The sequence below is a fragment of the Ambystoma mexicanum genome, chromosome 1p (genome assembly GCF_040938575.1).
Source record: "Ambystoma mexicanum isolate Mex_15411 chromosome 1p, UKY_AmexF1_1, whole genome shotgun sequence".
NCBI lineage: Eukaryota > Metazoa > Chordata > Amphibia > Caudata > Ambystomatidae > Ambystoma > Ambystoma mexicanum.
This window is the reverse complement of record NC_090921.1, coordinates 649,189,813-649,216,768: the sequence shown is the minus strand read 5'-3', so window position 1 is coordinate 649,216,768 and position 26,956 is coordinate 649,189,813.

Below are 26,956 nucleotides of genomic sequence, written 5' to 3'. Positions count from 1 at the left end.
CAACCTATTGGGAATGTAAATGCTTGTTGGAAGAGGAATCAAACACAATTTTAAAGAACAGATACATACCCACCATCTTAAAAGAAAGGATGTGCAATAACGTAAAGCATGTTTGATCAGTCTGGTATAACTACAAATCATTATCCCTAACTAGATATGTTGAACAGATGTTTCAGCCAATGGAAGGGTGGAGCAGTCCTGGAAATGAGCAAGCAGATAATTTTCCTGTACCGCACATGAGAATATTCCCAAAAGTGGATTTAGGTTCTGCATGCATTGGCAGCGTTTTCCAAGAAAAAAATGCCAGTCTTCTGCAATGATTAAGTTTCCAATTTAGCAGGAAACTATGGCAAACTTTCACAGCCATCCACAAATGTTCCACTGGTTGATGCCAAAAATGTTCACTCTTTTTTTGTCTGCAGTTCAGTTTCCGCACAATTTTACCTGAGTACAATTAAAGAGTGGTTGAAATGCTTGCCATGTCTGCTTTATCATTGAACACCTATGTGAAACCACATACAGGCAATCTGTATTCCAGTCACCAAGCATCCAGAAACCAAACTTAAGTGGATCACCAAACTGAGGTGTGCACAAAGTCACTTTCAGACAATACTGCAGCTCAACAAAACCATACCAACAGCAGCTTGTTTGCTGTGATTTTATTGCGGAAATAACAGTGATGTACAATTACAGAGTAAAAAATATTGCATGAAAAAATATTGAAATGCCTTTTACAGTGCACATTGTGAAAATATGTATTTTACGGGGCGGTGCAAGCTCCCCTTACCACTCCCACTCTGCCTAAACTCTCCTTGTCTCCATCCCCTTGATCCCAATTTTAAACTAAATCTGTTTTTTACACCTAAAACTCACCCCTAAAATTAAATTTACTTTTCTTTATTTCCATATATGTTCTGCTTTTAGGTATATTTTACCCACTATGTTATTTCTTGCAATGTTTTTTCATCTTTGTAAATTAATTCTTTATTAACAGAGGATAGCACAGGGGCAACGCGCTGGTCTTGGAATCAAGACCACGCCGAGCAACAGGGGTTTGAATCCCGGATCCGTGCTTAGAAACCAAACTCAGGAACGGTATTAGGCGCGTTATAAAAAAACAATAATTACATTATTGCCTGCAATATTATCTGTAGCTATCCAGCAGCCCTGTGTTAAACAAAACATTGTTGACTTACAGTACTTGTCATTGACATTTGTAATATTGTCAGGCCAATGCTCCTTTGCCCTGATACAAGACTTATTTGTTTAGACAGTGAGTTCTGATTGTTTTTTTTTTTACTGCTAGTCCTAATGTGAAGCTCTCCTTCCACATTGTGGTGCTAGATGGAAACCACAGTGTGCAAGATTTTGTCTGAGTCCCATGAATGGTGATGTATGAGCCTGTGTTAATGTTTCTTCATGCTTCTATGAGCATCCTGGTTACTTTGTTAGTGGGGAAGTGGTGTGAATATACATCTCTGGAGCAGTCAAGAGAGGTTGGTTTGAATTCTACCTTTTCAAATGCTTTTTGGAATTGTCCTTTTTTAAATTTTACTTTCCTGAGCATTTTGGGTTGGGTATGGCTGGGGACAAAGCTATTACCATTTGTTGATCACATTACATTCTGAATAGTCTAGTCGTGTTCTGTTCAATAAGCGAACAAACCCTATGTACACTTGGAGCAACAACTAGCATGAGAGTTTGGTAATTGAATGTTTGTATGCACACTCTAAATAGCTGGTACCTCCATGTATCAGAATTTCCAGGATAGACTGGGGTACTAATAGTTTTTGTTAAGTTTCACAAAGAAGAAAAAAAGATGGCCACCATGGATCAGGTGAGAAGGGACTAAGTAGTCCCTTTTTCGCTTTCCATAGCGGCGGGTTGCGCAGCAGGACGTGCCAGAAGCAGTATTGTTTCCGGTGCAAGGGAAGCAACAATAAGGTAAGTGGTATGGGGTGGAAGGATGCAAAAGCTGTGGAAAAAGGAGCAAAGGGGGGGATGGGGTGAGGGGAAGCACTTAACTCGCTAACTGGTGGGGAAGATGACAGCCTCCCACACTGAGAAGGCTCAGAGAGTCTGGAGAGTCTGGATTACCGTATGCTAATGCCCCCTCTCCGAGCCTCCTCATTGTCTGGGAGGCCTAAGCCACACCCCCTCTGGGTACTAATAACAATTAGCTGAACTGTTTGCCCAGGATGGCCCGTCCATCTACCAGTAACAGTACTGTAGAATATGACAGCTCCTCTGTTCTGTTCAGTTTAGAGATCTCTCCACCCACCCCCTGCCAAGCATCAAGCCCTGTATGACAGGTCAGTGTATGTTGTTTAGCAGTAACGAACTCGGGCATCAGGCTGATAAATTATAGAGTCATTTGCTAGCCTCTTATAGTGCCCGTATTTACAGACAGGTCCCCTGTGGGGTTTTGTCCCTTTTGATTCTTGCAAAGGTGTGTATTTGATTTAAACCTCTTCGAATGGTAATTTCCATATACACGATTCACAAGTTGAGTTCAAGGCCCATTGTTACAGTGAGCATGTGGGGTGCATTTAAAGGGCCCAAACAGAAGTCCCTTTCACATAAATAGCAAGATTTTAAACACTGAAACAAAAACGGCCTGGCCTTTGTTGTTTTTCAAGTAAAATTAAAGAGCCTTGTGGCAATTACCAATGCACAAGCAGCATTTTAATTTACAAAAGAATGAGGGATCGAAGATCCTTGTCACATGGAAAACAGGATTTTTACACATTGAAAAAAAAACGGCCTGCACAGGTGTGTGCAAACAAAAATGGTTTTAAAAAGTAAAAGTGTATAAATATCACTGCTCACTGAAAAATGTCAGGAAAACATTGGTTTTCCTGCAGGTTGACCAAAAGCAATGTATATTATGTTTCACCTACAAAACTCCAGTGACATTTGAAGAGCCACTTTGTCTTCATGGAAAATGTCAGCCCAAGGCAGACCCTTTTGCTGCTGTGAGCAAAACTTCACAAGGACCTCTCCCACTTCCAGCCTGGATGTTGCATCTCCCATCTAATGACCAACCGCAATAAAGTTTCCTGATAAAGAGGTTGAAATATAGTGTTCTCCAGACCTGCTGGCTTTGAAAGCATTGACTTCAAGAAAAAGTCACCCTTGGCTGGAGCATGACTAATATGTGTGAAAAGAGCAAGCTTCTAGCACAAAGGAGACTGATACAAAGAAAAACAAATCTGGGCACAGGCTGACCCTGTGAAAACAAATGGCTGGAAGGCAGGAGTCAGGGCCATTTGTCCCACATTAAGATTCACAATACCTCCGGGTCTGGCGCTCGCTATAAATAAATAAACAAACAAACAATTAATTTAAAAGGACTATTATCCTTTAGGCCTTTTTCTCAACAACCATAAGGCAGTTTGATTTCAGTTTTGTACCATTTTTAATGTAATTTCCCCGCAATTTTGGGATATAAAATCCATCTACTTGTGATTCTGGGAACTGTAATGGCCAGTTAAAATAGGTTTCTGGCTGATCTGAACATGTTCCAAATGTGAGAGCTGGTGAGTGGTGGAAAATGAAGTTAGAGATATACTTAGTAACTTACATATTCATAACTGTTGTGCTTTTGACGGAAACTGCAGAAAGGTGCCACATGGTCGTACTATATGGTATGGATTTGGTGGTCGGTTTATCTAATTTTCCATAGTTAACTGAATCAGAAAATATTTTTTGTATGGCAGTTGCTAGTAAAATTACAAAGTTGTGATACATAACTAGTTTTTGCCAAAATGTTGAAAGGAGAACAAAGGACGATTACAAATGAGAATTGGCAAATGCTGCTCCAGATCCCTAAACCAATCCTGACTTGGAGGCTGGGTTTGGGAGGAGAGAGATTGTACAATTAGTGGTGTCATCTCTGCTATATAAGGGGGACTGCAGTAGGACAGGGGACACACAGAAAAAGGAGACACCCAGGAACAGGACAGAGAGAAGAGGCAGACCATCAGGAAGGCTGCTGAGACTTACCATCTGACAACTGTAAGGAGACACCAGATGCGATTGCTGAGAGTGCATCTGGGTGGAGCTGTCTATCTCTAGGAAGTCCTCAAAGCTGACTGGGTCCAATAGTGGAGAGCGGGTGGCCATATTTGAGAGTGGAGTGACCAGACTCCTACCCTATCTTTCCAAAGTGTCCTGAGAAGCAGCTGGGTTTCCTGGACCTTAAAAAGAGGCTTGCTATGTAGGTAGAACTGAGCCCTGGGAAACCAAAAGGTGTGGGGGGGGTCTGCTTGCCTTGAATCCTTTCCCTTTATAGTTGGCAGGGGGTAAAACCATGTAGATCCTTAGTCTATTTAACCAAAAATAGTAATTATTAACTAAATTAATTCCCCATTTGGCAGAACACGAAGTGGTGAATTTTGTTAAAATTCAAAATTAACAAAGCTCGCTTCCAAATGTGTGAGGAAAACTATAGCCTATAAATAAATTGGATAATCTTTGTTGTCCAGCTAAACCCGACACAGGCCTTTCAGTAATGGGGGTCTGAAATCCAAAATTCCCCAAAGCATTTCAGTTTTTCTGTCTGACTTCCCAACATAGGCTAAAGCAAACGGGGGTCCGAAAATAACCTGAGAAATTAGCCTATGTTTAACCCAAAAGTGTGGGTATAATCATAATTACAAATCTTGAAATCCTACTGGTAGCCTTTTAATCCTGCAGGAAAATGAACATCACACAACATTAGACAATAAGTGCCGTTGTGATTGATTAGTGTAATTATTGTGTGAATTAAAATTTTCAGAAAGTTAAGAACTGTGATTCTGTTCTTTTTAACTCACTTTTGTGATTTGTTCATGCTGAGAGAAGTTGATTGTGTTGTGCCACAGATAAAGTGGTGTTTGAAATTGTCATCTTAATTTCTACTACTTTTAATTTAAATAAATACCAATATATTTTCCGTATACCGGCCTGGTTCTTGGCTCATTGTTAGCTCAGGGCAGTGGGATCCAAGGGGCATGATATGTTTCTGAGATAGGGCTAAAAAAAGAATCTGTTAAACAGTTTGTTGCAAAACCACATGAATGGGGAGGGAAGGAACTCCCTGTGTTGAGGGTGGCTTCTCAATAAACCGTTACAAGCCACCTAGAGTAGCTAATGGTCATTTATTTGATGCAATTTGTTAGGCTAGCATTCATTGTGCAGGTGGTTCCCACTCCTTCTTGATAACTACCTCCAAGATGTGGTTCTGCCTCGAGTAGCCCAAGCAGATTGCATTCATTATTAGTACCCGGCGAGGGCACAATCAGAATCAGAGAACCATTCTGATTGGCACTTGCCGAGGCATTACCCGTCCGGGAATTCCTCACCAGGATTCCAGGGCCATTGTTCCCGGCGGGGGGCGTGGCAGCCCCTCAGCCAATGAGGAGGCTCGAAGCCGGGCCATCCCCGCTCCGAGCCTGCACGGCTGAGAAGCTGCCTTCGCTTCCTGCCGGAGACTCGGGTAAGTTTATTTTATTTTTGTTTCTCCTCTCCCCCTCCTCACCCCACTTACCTTTAGCCTGCTTTGTCACTGGTGGGTGACAATGGCAGCCTCCAGCTATGTGGAGACTCCTGGATCAAAGTCCTGGATCTGAGGTAATTCCACTACGAAATCCATTGAGATCATGTACAATGGTTTATGCTGTACCGTAAGAGAACATAGTAACCCTATGGGTTTGCCTGTATTGTTTTTGCACTGTATACACACAGAAAAGGTAGATACATAATCAATCACATCCTGTGACATGGAAGGCCACCAGCACCTTCGTTTCAATAATATTTTTTTTCTGTCCTGGATGTCCTGCCACCTTCGAATCATGTCCCCACTGTAGAGCCCGCTTCCGGGTGTGATCGGTTGGAAGATATAGTACTCCCTGAATGAAAGGAAGTCCGTTCTGGATGTCCAAACTTAGTTCGTTAATTTCACGTAGATTCTGTGAAACCCAACTCTGGATTTCTTGTTTAAGAGATGGTTGAGCCGAGCAACTGCAAATGACATGATCAGCCAGGACTGAACATCGATCCTGGCATGGGTCACTGACATCACCGTCAATGTGTGATAAAGCGTCAGCTTTAGCGTGTTGTTTGGAAGGATGGTAAGTCATATGAAAGTCAAATTGCACAAAAAAAAATGCCACCACGCCAGACGTGCTGTGAGGCTTTTTATGGTTTTAAAATCCTGTAAATTGTGATTGTCTGAGTAAACCACTACCTGATGCTTGGCTCCTAGATGGTGATGCCTCCATTCCTGGAACACATCCTTGACTGCCAGTAGTTCCTTTTCCGTAACAATATAGTTCTGTTCATAAGGGGTTAACTTGCGAGAAAAGAAAGCAACAGGATGTTCTTCCTTAGTGTCCCTGCATTTCTGTGAGAGTATGCCTCCAATTGCCAAACCAAAGCCATCGGCTTCGACTATGAATGGTGATCCAGGATCGGGGTGTTGTAAAACAGGAGCCGTGGTAAATGTTTCTTTCAACGCATCAAATGCCACTTGCGCCTCATGGTTCCAATGAAACAGCACTTTGGTACTAGTTAAGCCATGAGAGGAGCCACCATCCTTGAGAACAAACGGATGAATCTGCAGAAAGAATGCGCAAATCCCAGAAATTATTGCAGTGATTTGATGCTATGAGGGGTAGGCTAATTTAATATGGCTCTTACTTTGAAATGACTCATCCGAACGCCTTTACTAATTATGTCATAGCCCAAAAATGTGACCTCTTGTGAGTGAAAGACACATTTTTCGACCTTAACAAAAGATGTCGTTCATAAAGAACTGAAAAGTGGCAGGGGCGTTACAGAGGCCAAGAGGCATCACAAGGTATTCATATAGGTCATACCACGTCTTGAAAGCGAATACGAATGAGATTATATGCCCCACATAAATTCAATTCTGTGAAGTAAACTGACTTACCCAGCTGATCTAATAGAACGTTGATCAACGGCAATGGGTACTGATATTTGATGGTGATCTCATTGAGTGCTCTGTAATCTATGCATGGTCTAAGGTCACCCTTCTTTTTTCAGGACAAAAAACAATGGTGACGCCGCTGGAGACTGTGAAGGATGTATGAAACCCATCTCAAGTGCCTTATCAATGTACTCCTTCCATACAACATCCTCTTGTTGTGCCAAAGAGTATATACGGCCTTTTGGTATTTTAGCCCCGGGTATCAACTCAATTGGACAATCGTATTGCCTATGGGGCGGTAACTGTTCCACTTTACCTTGTCGAAAACATCTGCAAAGTCTGAGTATTCGCACGGAACCTGTAAAGTACTAGGAAGAACAGCACTAATGGTTGCGGATCCCACCAAAAAGGCCAGGATCTGCGTGGCTGATGATACTTCCTGAGTAGAAAAACAATGTTCATTACAATAAGCAGATGGGTACTGTATCTGTCCCGTAACCCAGCCGATGGTTGGATTGTGTAAAGCAAGCCATGTGAGCCTCAATAACAGCTTGTATTGAGGTGCTGCTATGACATCAAAAACCACCTCTTCGGTGTGGCCATTCGGCAACACCAATCGTATAGGGACAGTCTCCTTAGTCACCATACCAGAAATCAATGCTGAACTGTCAACAGTGTTAACTTTTTCTGGTTTAGCCTTTGCTACGATTGGAATAGATGACGTTTTAGCAAAGTTAACATCAATGACATTGTTAGTGGCACCTGAATCTATCATAGCTGTGGAATGCCCCGTATTATAACCTAAGTCAAAGGTACCTGAGATTGCTATAGGCACTGGTGATGGTGTCTTATTGGAGTCTGAGCAAGGACCCGACACAGGGACTCCTACTGATGTCGAGCTTTGGCGTTTCCCGAGCGTTTGACAGGTTTTTTGGGACACATAACCAACAAATGGTCAGAAGAACCACAATACATGCATAGGTTATTCTTTCGTCAATTCTCCCTTTCTGCAGTAGACAAACTGCCTCGAATTGCCCCAATCTGCATAGGTTCAGGTTCGCTGGAAGAAGCAGTGGGAACTTCGTTGCGCGTGGGTAATTGTATGTTGGATTCCTTCTCGCCCTTTCTGGCGGCTTTACGTGCATCTAACTCAAGGATGAGATCCAAAAGCTTGGTGAACCCAGCGGGACCCACTGGAACAGTAGACAAAGCGTCCTTCAGTTCTTCTGACAGACCCTTATAGAAAACAGCTGCTTTCTTCTCTTCAGGCCATTGCGTCTCAGCAGATAACTGCGTGAACTTTGCAATATAAACCAGTAATGACTGAGACCCTTTTGTAGGTTTAATAATTCCAAATCAGTAGCTTGGGTTGCATATCTCATATCAAATACCTTACTCATGGATGTTATTAAAGCATCACAATCATAAAGCAAAGGGCTGTTTGTTTCCACCAACGGGTTTACCCAAACAGCTGCAGTGCCCCCTAAATGCAAGAGCACAAAAGCAGCTTTGGTAGTCAAATCGGGAAATGAGTTAGGCCGACAAAGAAAATGAAGGCGACACTGAATGACAAATGAGCGATACGCCTTGGGATCTCCAGTAAACCTTTCTGGGGCAGCTATGGTTAATTGGGGAGGCATTACCACCTGGACAGATTCTCAGGACGAAGGAGAGACCCCTGAACCAGATGCGGACGCAGCCGGTATGTTTGTCCCCTGTGGAGATGCATGCATGGCATCTTGTAAAACGTCCATGCGATGATGTAAGGTATCCTGAGCCGTTATCATCTCATTCCGTAAATCAGCAATCAGCTGAGTTAGGAAAACCAATGGATCTGTACCTTCCATGGCTTCTGATTCTGTCATAAATATAGCACTTATTAGAAATAATGGTATAAGTGAAAGGATACAGTTCAATGACCACCGAAAAGGATACAAGGATAAAGACAGTATCCGGTTCTTCGGTACATCAAACTGGAGTCTCGACGGGAACGATCTGGACGAAAAGGAGACCTTCAAATTGATGACAGTCGATGACTGTATAAATATCACAGTCAGAGGGAGGAATCAATGGAAAGGGCAGGATACAAAAGATAGGAGCCAGGCTGTGAACAAAAATATAAGGGTCAGGATATTACCAACCATAGGATTTGTCACTATGTAATATCTATATTACCACTAACCTGTTGCCAAACAGGAATCTTCACAACACGTCTGTCATTTACACCCGGTGAATCCAAAAAGAAACAACGGCAGGAAAGGGGAAGTTAGTAAGGAAACTAATCCCGAAAGGCACGAGGGTCACGCTAGTACCGGGTTGGTGCACACTTGGATAGTGTCTATGAAGTCTAGTGCACAGGGAAACACAGATATCCAGGATAGACAAACTGTAGTGTAGGAGTTCTTATTTGTAGCCAATGGCAATGCCCTTGAAATAGAAAATAATCATTTCCAGGAGCATCCCAATTGAAGATGAATAATGTCCTTGAAGAAGTATACAGTTCCCAGGAGTATCCCAATAGGAAGATGGAATAAAGAAGCAAAGAAACAAACACTATCACAAGTACCTTTAAGGATAGATGAAGAGACACGTGTTAGTAGGTTTGAAGCAACCGCTGCGTCTACATGGATGTATGCAGAAATAGGAACAGCCACTGTGTCAGCGTGGCTGTGAGTTGAGAGGCAGCTTCCGAGTCGGCGAGGCTGAACAGCTGAGAAAATTAAGCTGCCGGGTCAGTGCGCCTTGAATAACTGAAGACCAGCAGCCGTGCAGCGTCACTGTGTGTGGAGGGGAAGCAGCTTCCAGGTAAGCGCAGCTGTAGCAGCGGAAGAAAACCACGCCGGATGCACGCAGTAGGAGCTGCTTGACAAAGGGCAGCCATCGAGTCAGGAACCGGAATCTGAAAGGAAAGTCAGAATCTCTTTTCGGGAACAGCAGCAGAATGCCGCTCGTAAATGAATTAGAAATCTGGAGAGGCAGATGAAATCTGAATCTGCAGTGATTCCAACCAAACGAAGCTTCAGGAAAGGACGAAGTCAAAAAATAACTCAATCAGAAGCAGCGATGTAGGTTCCAAATACTGCTAAATAGCACGTAATGAATCACGTGATCAGAAGGCTAACACGTGATCTTTAGCGACGTGAAAAACGCTGCCTTCCTGGCAAAGAATCCGACAGTTTCCATTTCGAGTATAACGGTTTAGCCGTTCTATGGGCGAAATGAGTACCTTGATGGTGAACTGTCCTAGGTGAACCTGAAGAAGGAACGTCAGGCGGATTGACATGCATGACAGATATGACCAATTCAAAGGCACGGATACGCGAACTGGGAACTAAGAGGCCCTGGAAATTATTTTCAAAGGGGCCCCATATTACACATTTCCAGCAAGCCCAACCCTTTTCCTTAGAGAACACGAAAGAGGCCCAGGATGCGGAGGCCTACTGGGAAATCGCCAGAGTTCTATATAGCTAATCCGGCCCTGCAGATAGCTACAAATAACGTTTCTGTAAAAGACTGCGTAACAAGAGGAAAGAACGGTTTGTAGCCACAAATACATTTGGTGAGCCTAAGTAGACAAACATGATCCTACATTATACTCCTAACATCTCTCCCTGGGAGTGCAGTATAACGCTGGTGCTGAATTGCCTTTTCGCAGGTTCTTTTTACATCCTGCTTGATTAAGTGATGTGCAAGTGTTGTCTTGTGAGAGGTCACATGGCCAGGCTTGGTATGGCACGTGTTAGTCATGAAGCTAAAATGCCAGACTGTGATACCATCGTAATCAGTACTCGCCCTGTACATCCATTTCATGAATGCATCGATTAAGCCAGAAGCCCGGCTACAAGGTGAGAGCTGCTCGCCATGGTTGCGCCTGTGCTCTAACACAGGCATCTTGCACATGGAGTGCGCTTTGCCCGGAATATGCAGCCAATCCATGATACAGTTGCTAGGGAGAGGGCACGAAACATGTGCAGGCGTCAGCAGTGTCGCTGGTGGTGATGTGCTTTGTTTAGCAGGTTGGGCACCACCGTGCGTGCAGTGGCAGAGACTGGGCACATGAGGTAGCAGCGCAGGTGCCCCTGGTTAAGAGCATCCTTCCCTTTGCCCTCAGGAGAGCATGCGCAGTATGGGATGTCCAGACTCAAGCATCACACAGTGTTCCACTTACTCCTAGTGGCTCCCTGGGTGGCAACCGAGAGGGCACTAAGAGATGACGCACAGTGCAACCAGCATTGAGATGGCATGGAAGATCGACAGACCTTGTTAAGGTAAGCACAGCAAACAGGTGAATGCAGCAATGCTTTTGTTTGCAGTGATCCACCAGTGTAAGGCCATGAATCCACCACTTTAAACCACATCAGTTTAAAAATAAGACATCAGAGGCGCCGGGCTGGCAAGCTGTATTAAATCATGCCCACAGAATGATGAGGTCTCGCTCAAGCATATTTAGCTGGTTCTATGTGAAAAGACCTCATTTAAAGGTCTGAAGCGAAAAAGACCGATTTACAATGTCAGATTTTATATTGACTGGAAAACCAGCATTGTAATGCCCTTTTATCTTAGGACCTTTAAAATGTCTTTTTTGTTTTTGTTTTTATTTTTTATTAAATATTCATGGACTTTAAGCCCCCGAACACACCATTGTTCCTCCCCGCCCCCCCCCACCACACACACCCCACCCTCTCCTGTGGGATTTCCCTTAAATCAGGCATTTTGCTGCCCGAACCCCCATCTCTCAGCCCCAGCCCCGTGCCCCCACCCACCACTCAACACCCCCCAAACCAAAACACATGCATACACACAACACACACACGCACCCACACACTTACCCGTTCTCCTCGTCCCGGCGTGCCTGTCAAGCCCCTGCGTGCACTCGTGTGTGGCAGGGCCGTGACAGTTCCATTTAGAAAGACTGCTCCGTGCGGTCACGGAGCTGTATTTCTAAATCGGTATTTTGGTGAAAAGATCTTCAGAAAAGGATCTTTTCACATAGAATGATTTAGCTGCCACCACTGCACTATAAACATGTCCTGGCTGCGTGTGCACTCCCCAAAGAAAGTCCTGAGGTGTGTGATGGTCTGAATTTTGCCAGTTCTTCCCTCTTAAACACTGGTTATGCCCAAACAAAAGGTGGAGGCTTAGCTCCAAAGTATAGGGCAATATTACTACCTTAAAACATGCAAAACATGAGGCGTATCTGAAAAAGATATGCAGTCATTGCTACTTTTGAAGCCATGTTTGTGCTCTGTGTGCCGAAAGAAAATCTTGAGTCTTGCCGCGACAATATATGTTATCATTGACATGGTGAAAACACTTAATAGGATTGTAAAGGGGCATAAATCATCTTATGCTATATATAGAAAAAAACAACCTAAAAATAAACGTAAAGGAAACAAAAGTAATGACGTTAACACATAAGGCGAAACTAAAACCCATCTCCATTTTCCTCGATGGAGCTAAACTTCAAACTTCAAACAGTAACTTCCATCAAAATTTAGGCCTTATGATAAATCAGTCGGAAATAGAAAAACAAGGGTCGAGAAAACAAAAGAAGAAGTGTTATCCCTAGCGTGCCAAGGAAAGATGTTACATGGCAAATAAAGAGTCTATTCTTTGAAACCAGTGATAGCGTTCTATACACTGAAAATAATGGCCATACTAACATACGGCGCAGAACCTTGTTGAACGCACCTCAAGACATGTGGTTGATGTTGGAGGGAATAATATGGTGGAAAATATTAGCCCTACCAACTACATTCCCAGCAGGGCGTATACAGCATGAGCTGTAAAAAACTGGAAGACCCTAATGCTATTTAGAAAGACAGATTTGATGGATAACTTACCTTCAATCGATATCCTCCGTATGAACTATCCAACTACGAATGTAACAGGGCTTAATAAATGGAAAGAAGCCTGCAATAAACTATTAGAACAGGTGGAAATTCAGCTTGAAACGCTCATAAATCGGCCACAAAAAAGCAAAATTAATGATACAAAGAAATGATTGGATTAAAACGATCAGCCAAAATACACCTTATAAACTATCACTAACGCACAATATCGACCTCCGAGCTCTTAACCAACTCCCACAGTACTTGCAACAGTTTCCAAATCGGAGGATGAGAGATCAATTCCTCAGATTACGTTTGAATATCCTACTGACAAGAGAACGGCTCACAATGATCAAACAACTACCTGAGGAGCTGTCCTTTTGTCGATTCTGCCAGGACAAAAGACAAATAGAGACCGTATATCATATAACCTTCGAATGTACAGCACTAAACAACAAAAGACACTTGGTCAGAGATATGTGGCTCCACCACAGCACTCCGCTTGAACCGGCCCAATGGTGGGCTTTGATATTATCTGGAAATACCAAAAAATGTCTTTTTCCAATTATGCAATTTTGGGAATTGATAATTACAACTGACTCCATAAAAGAAGAGTGTGATCTGAATTCAATCAGAAAGGATACGCTTCAGGAAATGACTGATACATTTTGAATCCAAAAAATGTTTATACAAACTTTGAATGTATATAAAAATGAAAAGATAAAATTAGCGAAAAATTTTGATTGCTAAATAAAACACTCAATTAAAAAAACTAAAAAAACACTTTTTATGCCGCTTGTATCCACAGAAAGGCATGAGGCTTTTCTCAAGTAGTTATATCACCAGACGGGCATCTGGTGTACGGTGGCTTTGCCCACAGATGACCAGGAACTGCAGGTAGAAAAGGAAACCTTTTTATAGTTACAGTTGCAGGACAGAAGACTCAGGTAGGTAAGGGGAACATCGACCAGCACACCCTCTCTCCAGCCAGCCTCTCTTCAACTGTCCTCCAAGGAACATTCAGCAGCAAGCACTCACAGCACATTCCCCTCTAAGAACACTCATCACATCACATTCATGCAAGGCAGACAAGGCAGGATGAAAGTACATTACAAGAGCATCCCTGCCTATCACCCTTTAGGTTTCATTTTTCTCAAAATCATGCAAGCTCCCCCCCCTCCAACTTCCAAAACAAATCAGCATGTTTGATCACCTCATGTAAAACACAAATAATCTTCTTATTCATGACTAACATGAGCCTCTAGGGTTTGTTCCTCGGATAGGAACTTGCACCAGACAGAAGACGCTATCCGTCTGGATAGATGCCGCTGCACCCCTGGGTGTTTAGGGGTCCACAGGGCTACTCAAATATATCCAAACACTTGGAATATAATATTGACTGGGCAATAGCCACTTCCGGTTGAGACCCTGTGCACCATCCAAACAAAATGAATCTCCCTGGGCCTATAATACCCAGGACCTTGCCAGCAAGTGTGGAAGCCCTCTGGAGCACTCTGTGTGGCTCGTAGAGGTATATGTGACACAATGCCTCCCGTATTCAGTCTCCCCTGGGTGTCCAGCCTAGGCATCTGCAGCATAGGGTCAAAAGCAGCATAGTTCAGCTCCCTGATCGGTCCTGTTAGAGGTTTGTGCCAGAACCCCACTTCAAGCCAGGCAAGCTCACCCTTTACCTGATTGTTGCTGGCACTCAAAAGGATCCTTCCACCCATTGACTATCCTTTCACTGTGAAGCTTCTGTTATCTTACAGGACCAAAGCACATTTCGGTTTGGGGCCTGTTAACTGTGCTTTCGATACCTATACCCCCATTCTAGCACAACTCAGAAATTACACCTGCTTCTTCTCAACCAACCATCCACCCCTTTCCTTTCTACTCACCCACCTACCCTCTCCCTCTCTTGGGCTTCATTGTTTTCACTCATCTATTTTTTCTACTCTTCATCATGCATCTAGACTTAGCTCCATTCCTCCTTCTACTATTCATTCTTCTCCTTCCCTTCTCTCATAACCTTCAGCCTCAACATGGTGTTCCTTCTGCATCACTCTCTGGCCTGCCCATCTTCCTTGTTTCCTCTGCACACCACCCCTCAAATAAGACACTCCCATGTTCAGGATCTTCAGCTTATCATTCTTTCACTTGACATCTGGAATGCACAATCCCTCTGTAACATGTCTTCTACATCACTGACCATGTTGTCTCTTATCACCCTCAACATTCACTTCTTGCTGTCACAGAAACCAGGATCTCCCCTCATGTCTCCCCGTCCTCAGCCATGTATCAACTCTAAAATTCAGGCCCTCAAGACAAACATACGCTGTGATCTACAACACTGGTGCAAATTACGAACACCTGACCTACTCCTAGCCTATAAAAATTCCCTTGCTGCCCTAACCTCTGCACTGTATTCTGTCAAATCCACCTATTTCATAAAACTAATCTCCTCCCTTTTGCAAACACACCCGCAAACGTTCATCTGCCCTCCAAACTTTGCTCACACCTCCTAAGCCCACATCCATTGCCTCCTCCCTTGCTACTACTGACTTTGATCACTACTTTTCCAGTAAAAAGTCTAAAATGTATGACACTCTTGCAGCTCTCCTCTCTCCCCTTCACCAACCCTCCTTCGGTCCACCAGCACTCCCCCTACCTGTTCTACTCTCAACTATTTCTCCCCTATGTTTACTATTAAATTACCAACCATCCTTCTGAGCGCGCTCTGCTCAACTCTTTTTCTTCCCAAATGATGAAGGACTTTGGGCATCATTATGAGTTTTGTGGTGTCTTGGTGGTAAATCCACTGAAATACTACCAAATGGATTTACCGTTACTGCCGCTTGGTCCAGCGGAATTAACACCTGATTACAAGTGGCAGTATGGCAGTGTTAGGCCAATTTATGGCATCCATGGGAATCCATGGGGATTTCAGTGGAATTACCACCAGCGGTAATACCACCAGCAGTAATTCCACCAAAATGGCTGTGTTATGGTATAAAGGTGGCGGAATTAACTCCAGCATGTTGCTGGAGATTTTTTCTCCGCTGTACCTCCAAACCCATAATTTGGTGGTACAGTAATGCAGCGGTAATGAGTTACCACTGCATTGCCACCATTTATGTCCACAATGCCAAACTCATAATGAGGCCCTGAGTCTTAATCACATGCTCATTAACTATCTGAGCAGTTTAACCTCTCTCTCTCCACTGGTCTCTTCTCTGGCTCCTTCAAATCTGCAACTGTCTTACCCTTTATTGATGACCCAAATATCCCTGCAAACTTTCACCCAGCTTCTCTCCTTCCTCATTTTTAAAAGTACTTGAGCGGGTGATCTTCTACTGAATCACTAAGTATTTGGAGGATAATGTCCTCGGACATCTACTTTAATCTGGCTTCCATAGTGAGCACTCCCCTGAGACTGCACTAAACCATGTCTCCTACTTTTTCTCAAATGCTCACCACTCCAAACTCTCATCTATACTAATGCATTTGGACCTTTCAACACTGTCCTCCACTCCTCTCTTCTCGTCACTCGCCAGGACCTAGTGTTTTACAAATTTGCTCTTGCCCGAATTGCCTCCTACCTGTAAGTTTGATCCTGTCAAATATTTTGGAACTCACAAACCTCTGACCCTAGCCCTCTCTCTGTTGGCGTCCCTCAAGGATCATCCTTGGACCCCTGCTCTTAACCCTCTATACCTCTGCCCTAGGAAAACGTATCTGACCTTTGGCTTTTACTAACCCTGTTTTGCTGAGGACACTTATATATTGTTCTCCTCTGCCTCCTTCACCCGGGCCATCTCAGAACATATTATGAACTGTCTCACTGCAATTCGTCCTTAGATAGTTTTCTGCTACCTCAAGTTGAACTTGCAGTCTTGGGGTCCTCTCTGCTAGCGACCTACAACTGCAACAGTTCATCACTACCACTGCCTCTGCTGCTCGTATTAACCTCCTCAGCATTCTGAAAATGTGTTTCATTTATACAAACCACTCTAAAAAACTTTAATCTTCACTTTCATGCTCAGCAAACCTGACTATTTTTCAAGCCTTTCTCTTGACCTTTCTCTCTACTCCTTCCCCCCTCTAGACAAAGTCCTCAACTTAAGTACACACATTCTGGACAACCTATCAAGTTCCTCTCCCACTTCTACCTCCCGATAACATGCTGCTGGCTCTCCATGCACAACTGCGCTCTTTACAAGTTCCTTCACCTTGTCCATAAAGCTTTCAATGGTCTTGTTCCTCAGTGCTTGTTTGATTGTATCTCAGTTTAATCACCATCTCATTCCCCCCAATCCTGCTCTGCACTCAACCTCACCATCCCATACCCTCTTTGTGCCCCCCATGCTTCCAATCTTTCTCCCTACTCTCCCCGCTCCACTGGAACCCACTGCCCATAACAATCGAAGCCATCCCAACTTTGAATCTCTTCGAAGCTCAGCTTAAAATTCCCTTACTTGCTAAAGAGGGAGCTCATCCTGCACTCCCCCACCCTCTCTGCCTGACCCCACCACTCCCTCCTGTGATGCTTATTAATGTAAGTTTGTATATTTAAATAGTACTCCCCTTTAGTTTGAAGCACTTTCTTCCTTAGGTTAACATTAATTTTGTAAGTCACCTGTTTTATATTATAGTTTAACATTAAGTTGAAACCTATCATCCACAGGAAAAGCGAAGAGGCTATGGTTAATAACTTTTGAGCTGTACGATGGAGCAGCACAGCATTTGGCATTCCTATATTAGGGCCAGGGCCCTCAGGACTGGAAAGTTTTGTGCACAGCCGTGTTACAGTTGAAAAGATATAAAGGGTCAAAAAAATTATGTATTTTTTATTTTTCCATTAATTTTCCCTTAGAGAAAATGCCCAATTTTTGCTCATGTACACAGTCCAAACCGCTGGACGGATTTGCACCAAAAAAGAAACAAGTCGAGCACAAAGCGATTGAAGGAAATAATTTCTTGTTTGGGTGCAAATAGAGTGTTTATTTAATATTTGGTGCAGAGCAGGGTGCCCCTGTTCCCAAAAAGTTTGTCATATATCCCATGATGCATTGCTGTTGGCAAGCTTTTTCATTTCAGAAAGTTGCCCATTTCACGCTTTGTGAATCAAGTTGAATATTGACATTGTAAAGTGCTCCAAAATGACAAAAAGTGTGTAAATTAGGGAGTTTTGAGGGTAGGGAGCATATGGGCAGAGCGAGGAAGGATGATTGGTGAAGGTTTGGGGCTTGGGCATAGTGTTTTGCGAGTTGGAGAATAGGCACGAACGGCAAAAAGAAAGAGTATATACTCAAAAACTATAATACATTGAGATGTGGTAATCAGTGTGGTTGCTAGTTAGGGGGAGATGTTAGTTAATTAAGGAATTATAGACTAATATTAAAGACAAATACTTTCTAAATTAACGTAACATGTTTAGGGGGTTGTGTTAAGGTGTCATTGAGATCAAGAACTGTTTTATTGAACTTTGCTTTAAGAATTTAAAGTGCACCACTGAGACATGTTCATGGCAGAGCCGTGGTTACATTGTGTTTTGATAGAATGAGGTTTTCATGTGATCTGAAGGAACGCTTCTTGATTCAGTGTTCTTAATGGCATGGTTCTCAAAGTCAAGCTTTGTACAGAAGTTTTAAAAGTTGCTTTTAGGATCGTTTAATGTATGATTTGTTTGAAAGGTGGATGTGAGGGATATGAAGGACGTAGAGCAGTGTTGTTAGTTTTGGGAAGGAGGCAGTGGGCATGGAGATAAATTCACACTATTTCGCAGGATTTTTCAATTCAGAATACTTGACTAATGAAGAGCATACCATATAAAAAAGGTGGTTTATTTTACAAAAGTAAAAGATGTATGAGTATTGCTTTGAGAACTGTGATTCTCGATTCAGATTGCATATTTGTATTTAAGAAGTTGATGCTGTTGTGTTTACTTTGCTATGTTTATATTTGTATGAAAACGAGAAAAGGAGGGTTGGGCAGTGCTGTAGCATGAGTTAAAGGTATGTTTTGTTTATCTTTCTTTGTGTTCCTGATGGGGGCTCTAACCAATCAGGATGCATGGAATGTGGGCTATATTCTCCAGCATAAGCCTGCGTCATGAGCAGCCTGAGTGCTGCTGGCCAGAGCACCCTTTCCCTGCGCATCCTTCCCCTCCCCGTTCCTCTCTTGCCTCTTAGCAGCCGTGTAGGTTCCTATGCGGGTGCTAAGGATGTTCAATAAAAAATAATTATATATGATCTTGTGATGTAGAACTGTTCCGTAAAGCAAATATGCTAGAAACCTAATTACGGAAAACTCTGTGCACACATAAGATGCTCAAACGAGCTTAGAAAACATAGTTATGTGGACTATAATGCAAAATAAGAAATGTAGAAAAAACTCTGTTAAGATTTACAGACATCACTCATGGATAATTTAAGTAGTCAGATATTGAATGATCTCATTCAAGGAGGACAGAAGTAGTATTACACAAATCTGCCAATGCATTTCGGACTCAATCCATCATCAGGGCAACCTATGTACAAACCACCATATTTACAAGATGAACATGAGTATTTCAACAATATGCATTGAACCCAAACCAAACAGTGAAACAACAAAGTATCAAGACAACCAAAACACAAATAAATAAAATAAAGAAAAAAGTAAGAATAATCCATAAACTGTACCGCATACATGCAATGATAATATAACATTCTAGTAACTGGTAATACCTGCAACTGTCAAGATCTTTCTAGTATCTAAATGAGAAAACATAAACATACATAAACATACTGTCAAATGAGTAAATAAAAATAAAAAATAAACCCAAGAGATATCAAACGTGCACCACTGACAAACTTCTCTTATACAGAAAAGAAGAGGGCTCTACCTCTGACAGAAAAAAACTCACAGTGAGTATTGTATATCTCTGGTGCCAAGCTGTCAGAGGGTACACACAGCACCAAGGGAGGTTTGGGGTGGCTATGCTGCTATAAGGGGACAGGCAAGCACATACTGCAGGAGGCTAAACAAGAAGGAAGAACAAACAAGATAAATCACAACAACAGAGCAGGAACAAAGGGCAATCCTCGATGGTGAACAAGAAGCAATGGGAACAATGCAATGGACAAACAATGAGGAATCCCACTAGGGGTGTACGCAAAGGTTGGACTTGAGACTACCCAAGAAATAAGGGAAGCTCAATACCTCTGTGCAAGTTACTCTTACAGGCGCCACATCATGCAAGCCGATGGAAGGGGGAAGCAAGCGTGACTACAGTATCTGGATCCTAAGGCACAGACAAGGAGTGTACTTACACGAGACAAGCCGGTGTGGGTTCAGCTAGAACATACAGCGGATGCATTCTCTGCATTCTCTGGGAACCGAATGCAACACCCTGTTACATTAAATACACTTTTGACTACAAGTAAAACGAGACACAGGAAGGAGCAGAGATTGCCTCCTAAGGTATAGGAGCCAATTGCTGTACAAAGGAATACACAGAGGCACAGGTGTGAACACTATACAACTCTTACCAGACACTAAGAGCCCCAAAAGGGAAACAAGAGTTCAGAACAGGAATGCAAGAACTAGGAAAGCAGTACACTGTAGTACAGAACTGGTGCAAGGTAACAGGGGCAAGGTATAGATACAAGGTAAAAGAGACAAGGAGCTGGTATTAGGTAACAGACTTGGTACTGGTATGAGATAACAGAGACAAGGACTGTACAAGGTAACTGAGCAGAATACTAGAACAAGGTAATTTGGCAGGATACTGGAACAAGGTAGCTGAGCATGGTACTGGAACAAGGTAACTGAGCAGGGAAGTGGTACAAGGTAGATGAGCAGGGAACTGGTACAAGGTAACAGTGTGCTGGTACAAACTAACTGAGCAGGGTAGTGGAACAAGGCTTAAAGAGCTGGAGTATTATTATTTTTACTATTCAATATTATTATGATGGTATTTATTGAGCCAGACCTAGCTTCAGACCTAGATAAGCAACAGAGCATTTTACAAAGGTCTACAACAATACAGATACATTATGGAGAGCTATACAGAGGTATACAACTTTACAGATGCATAAGGGAGCACTTTCAGAGGTAACAACAGAACAGATATACAGCAGGGGTAGGATAAGAGGGGCACAGAGGAGGGGTACAGCTCTATTGGGTGGCAGGGTGGAGAGTGTCAGGCGTCATCTAGTGAGTCAGGTGGCACGAGGGGTGATGTAATGGCTTAGATGTTGAGGAGGAGAGACTCTTTGAAGAGGTGGGTCTTTTGAATTCTTTTCTGAATTGTAGGAGTGTGGGCGTGAGTCTGATGCTGACGGGGTGGAGGTTTCATAGTCTTGGGGTGTAGGCAGAGAAAGCTTGTTTTCTCGTCCTTTCCTTTTTGTAGCAGCAGATTTCAAGTCTGCACATGTCCTGGATTCTGGTGGTGCGCTATTTGCTGGATATGCAGAGTTTTTCCGCGAGGTAGCTGGGTGACTTGAGGGTGACTGCCTTATAGATGATGCATCAAGACTTGAAGGTGATTTGTGCATGCAGTGGGAGCCAATGAAGGTCAATGAGGGCTGGGGTGATGTGGTCGTAATTTGCGTAGACCCTTGATAAGGCGTGCAGCCGCATGTAGGACACTTCTCAGGGGCACAATGAAGGACGACGGGAGGCCTTTGAAAAGCGGATTGCCCCAATCCCTATGGGATAGGACCAGTGCTTGAATGGTGGATCTAAAGCTGTCCGGAGGGAAGAAGGGCTTGACTTTTCACAGGAGAGTAAGCTGATATCAAGCTATCTGAGTTTTATTAGCTATGCAGGTCTTGAAAGAGAGGTGCTTGTCGATGTGGAACCCGAGGGACATGGCGCAGGAGGTGAGCTCAGGTGTGAAGCCCTCAGAGTTCATGGTTAATAGCCAGGTCTGTCTGTCTGTGTGTTTGGTGCTGTTGGTGAGGAGTAGGAATTCAGTTTTGGAGGGGTTGAGCTTCAAGTATGCACTGGACATCCAAGAACGGATCAGCGGGAGGCAGGTTTTGAGCCTATGGATGTGCTTGATGGATTCTATCTTGAGGTATAGCTGTGTGTCATCAGTGTATTGGTTGATGTGGATGTTGTGTGTGGCTAGGAGGGATACCAGCAGCTCCATGTATAGACTGACGATCACTGGGAAGAGGATGGAACTCTGCAGGACTCCACAGGTGATGGGTAGCGTTGGTGATCTGGAGAAGTCCATCTGAACAAACTGCTGGCAGTTAGCGAGGTAAGACTTGAACCAGCACAGGACAAGGTTGCTGATCCCCATGCGCCGATGTAGGGTGTCCTTAAGAACATAGTGGTCTACTGTGGCGAAAGCAGCTGAGAGGTCGAGTAGAACCAGGAGGCTGGGGTGTCCATGGTCAAGGATGCTGAGGGCTTTGTCACCACCTGTATTGTTGGGTATTAGCATACTTGATCGCAGGCCAAATTGACATTTTCAATTTGACAGAATTCTTTTGATCTTATTTGGGGGAGTTTTGGTCAAATTAAATTAAATATATATGTGGGGTGGGGTAAGGGAATAGGCTAAGGTGGGGGGAAGAAGGGTGGCAGGGGTCTCCCCCCGCATTTTCAAACAAAAATAAACAAAGAAATTCTGTCAAATTGGAAAAGGTCAATTTTTGTCAGTCAAACAGACCTAAACCTATGGTTGCTGTCTCTGTGCTGCATCTGGGTCTGAACCCGAATTGGTAGATTTGGAGGAGATTGTTGGTGGTGATGTGATGCTGAAGTTGTGTAGCTGCCGCTTTCCCGTTAATCTTACCTAGGAAGGGAAGATGGGTGATGAGGCGATAGTTTCCTAGGTTGTTGGGATCCAGAGTGTGTTTCTTTAGTAGAGGGAGGATTGGTCCTGTTTCTAGGGTCGATGGGGAGGTGCCTTTAGTTAGGAGCTGTGGATGATCTCCAGGTAGGAAATGAGACCTTCTGAGGGGAGGTTCTTGAGGATGGATGCTGGAAGGATGTCATCTGTATACAATGTGCCTTTTAAGGCGGCCAGGCTTTATACCAGGTCCTCTGTCGAGAGTGTCTTGAATGTTGTCCAGGGTGTGGAGGTACATGAGGTGGGTCTGTAGATGCAGAGCTGGTGTTTATGTGCTGGTGAATCTTGTGGATTTTGTCAATGAAGAAGGAGTTGATGGCGGTGGATTTGTCAATGGACTGTATGGCAGGGTTAGGTAGCAGGTTGACGCAGTGGTTGACTTCTTTGAGGAGGGTTCTGACTTTGTTGTCAGCTTCTGCTATAGTATTCTGATAGTAGGAGGTCTTGGCCGTGTTGATTAGTTGTCAGCGGGTTGCTCGGAGTTCCTAGAGGAGCGCAAGGTCGTATGCAGTCCAGGAGCGGTGCCAGGATTTCTCTTGTTTCCTGATGACTTTTTTGCTAATGTTGAGTTCGTGTGTGTACCAGGGTGCTGACAGTTTTGTTCTGCAGGTGCGTTGTTTCAAAGGCGCATGTGAGTCGATTGAGGCTGAGAGAGTGGTGTTGACTATGGCAGCAGAGGAGGAGTCACAGGCAAAGCACAAGACAGAATAGTCAGCGAGGACACAGAGATTCCAAGAGGTTACAGCTGCATGAGGTTCAGAACGTTAAGCAAGAACAAGGAAGCTTGAGGGTGTGGCAGCTTATAAGCAGAGCCAGCAGGTTGAAAAGCCGGAGTGGAGCTGCATAAATGGGCTGCATACAATCAGTCACAGATGTGGAAAATGGGAATCTCTGGCATGGACTTTGGGTGAGGATCCATTATAATGTGAGCCTCTGCTGTATCACTTACCAAAATTGAATGTGTATCATCTCCAAAAGCTGCTACTATGGCCGCTAAATGACTGGTGTGTACCTACCTGTCCATTTATGTACTTGATAAAAAAAGTGAGGGTGCAGTGACATCAGAATGATGACATCACAGGCGTGTGGCATCATTACTATGAGAACAGCAGTATTATGGTATGTAGTCCATGAAAAAGATTGCCAAAAACACAAATGTGCACACAAATGGATCGGAATTGGGGGAAACATCATGGAAAAGATGAAACCTAAAATCTATAGTATGAGATGTTGAAATGGAAGAAAAGAATGAAACATCAGGAATTTAGCAAGAAATGTAGAAAAGTAATGTCATCATCCATGATGTCATTTGTGATGTTATCAGTGTGCTTAAGAGCCGCGCAAGGGGGGCATCATAGTTAAGGTGGTGCAGCATCAGCACCTGCCAAATTTCAGGAGATTTGATTAATTAAATCAGCACCTTAACATCACGTCAACTAATGTTTTTTCACTGAATTTCAAGGGTTTTGTTGCATCAGCTTGTTTCACCTTAACGCTGGCTCAACTAAAGTTTTTACTGTGAATTTCAAGGGTTTTGTTTACTTGGTTTGTTTGAACTTATTTACTGTAACTGTCCCTTAACTAATTTTTTTTCACTGTATATTCATAAATATTCGTTCTGCTTGTTATGTTTTGTACCTGGTATATGTCCCACTTTTTTACACCCTCATAAACGGACTTGCCACTTGTTCTCATCCTTGTGCTATTGTAAAGCCACCCTTTGTGGGAACGCCGCCACCAACTATAAATGTGTTATTGGAAGTAATTTCTTATAGATGTGGCATCCATGTTCTTCTAATGAATACACATACAAATAAATATGAATATTCAAATATTGTAGGTTTTTCTATGAATGTTGTTCAAACTACTGGAGTCTTTGACATTTAATTGTATATCTTAGGTTGATTTTAACAGTGTGATACTAGAGAGTAGGGTGCTAGTCAACACATGTTTCAACTGGATGGGTAGTGGACACTACTCTGTTCCACCACAAGTCTGGTTCGTCTATTTCAGGACTATTCAGTTGAATGAATCTTCACCACAAAAAAAGTTTGAGTCATTTTCATATATTGAAGAAAATGTAATCAACATCGCAGCATATTACATTTTTAGATTCGGATGAATACGAAACATTCTGCCTGAACAAATGAAGGTTCATTCTAATGAGAGGGTAGCTGAAAAATATCCTTTAGACGTATCTTAACATTTGATGTAACAGTCATCGGTGCAACAAACGTACACTGTGTTCAATACCATATATGCACACAATGCAACGAGTTCTCCACCAAAGGCTGCAGGTCATGCTTAGGGCCCTGGGGGTTATGCAGAGTGTACAGTCACAGCCCATGTACTCTGGAGCTCATTGCAAATTTGATAGTAATAAACGAAACTGCTTTACTGTTATTACTTCTCCGTCGTACAGGTTTTCCATCGAATTACCAGTGTTAATCCCCTTTTTTGGAGTTCATTGGACTCCATGGAGATATATTCCGATTTACCTTGAGCGGTAATTCTGCCATGTGTCATGCACCTTTACATTATGTAAAAGGCACACCCTTCAACCTGTTACCTAAAAATAACATTGAAATGTTATTTACAAATAACCACAACTTTTTCATTTAAAGAACAATGAAATAGTACTTTTCTCTCATGAACTCATTCCTACCCATCCCCCTGCCTACGTGCTTAGTACTAAAAAAACGAGCCCACTGCATTAGATATACATTACACATTTACAATATAAAACGCCAAACCTATTGACATTGTCAATTAGCGGGGTCTGTGGCACAGTGGACTAATGCATCCACTACAGGGGCCAGTGTTTGACCTCCTGGGCACAGATTCGAATCCCGGAAGGGCCACTAAGCCTTTGATCTTTCTGAGGTCGATAAATGAGTACCATTAAGTTGGGTAACAACAAACATCTGTTATTGGCGCCAAGATGCCCCTTTGGGGGTGAACGTGCGCTTTACAAAAATACACCTGTTATGTCAATGCCTGTTTGAAGAGGAATTAAACCTTTGTTACTTTAAAAAATAAAGGGTGTGCTCGATTTGGCATAGTTTAAAATAGTCATTGCTAAATAGTGTTCTACTACAGATGTTTGCAGCAGGCCCCTGGGTGGAGCACTCCAGGAAACGAGTGTGCAGAGACCCATCTCGCCAGGAGCTATCACGGAAATCCCATTCTTGCGCAATGGTCAAGTTTCGATTTTAGCAGGACACTTTGGCAGGGAATTCCAACAGTTGCATAAAACATGTCCAGGTTTCTTTCAGTTTCATTACGGTTCACCCAGAGTAGCATTAAAGAGTGGCTGCATTGCAAATCCTGCCTGCAGGGCTCGAAATTAAGATTGGATAAGCAGGAGTTTAAGGCAGCTCCTGGGTATCCTGAACCAAAAAAGAAAAATTATTGCTGCGCCCGAGGTTGGTTCAAGTGGGTTAAATTATTTGGAAATCTCTTTAGACCAAACCTATACAAAACCAAAGGTTCTTACACAATGTATTCAAACATTTGACAGGAAAAACACCATGGGGCCAAGAACTCTGAGTTAAATCTGTATTGAATTAAACTAACAAATAACTGTTAGACAAATACAGTAAAAGGCAGTCAAATAATATGTGTAAGTGCAGAAATTGAGGAGGTCCAACAAGGCCGAAACATGTCTGGGGTTGCTTGGTTTTCTGTGCAGAGGGGACCTGGCCTAGCAGTTCGGGCTGGACTGCTGCCTTCGGTGGCGGCAGCTGCTGACTGATTTGCACATGGCTGGTTCCCTTTTGCAATGGCGCAGACGGGCTAAAAAACTGTGGTGTGGAAGGATGCCCAGAGCAATTGCCAGTGGTTTAGATTCATTTGAAACCTTCCACCCATCACTTTTGTGGTCAGTTTGTTTCTCCTTGTGAAAGAGGGTATGTCCAGACGTGGGTCCCTTGCTCACTGCGCCACAGGGAACCAGGCTGCACCTCACTGAGGAGGTCCAACAAGGCTGAAACATGTCTGGGGTTGCTTGGTTTTCTGTGCAGAGGGGTCCTGGCCTAGCAGTTCGGGCTGGGCTGCTACCTTCGGTGGCGGCAGCTGCTGACTGATTTGCACATGGCTGGTCCCCTTTTGCAATGGTGCAGACGGGCTAAAAAACGGTGGTGTGGAAGGTTGCCCAGAGCAATTGCCGGTGGTTTAGATTCATTCGAAACCTTCCACCCATCACTTTTGTGGTCAGTGCAGCAATTAATAAATTGTTGAAAACATCTAAATACACATGTTCAGAATGACTAAAGTCTTAAACCGAAACAAAAAAAGGAGGGAAAAGGAAAAAGGGGACAAACATATAGAAAAAATTCAGCTTTC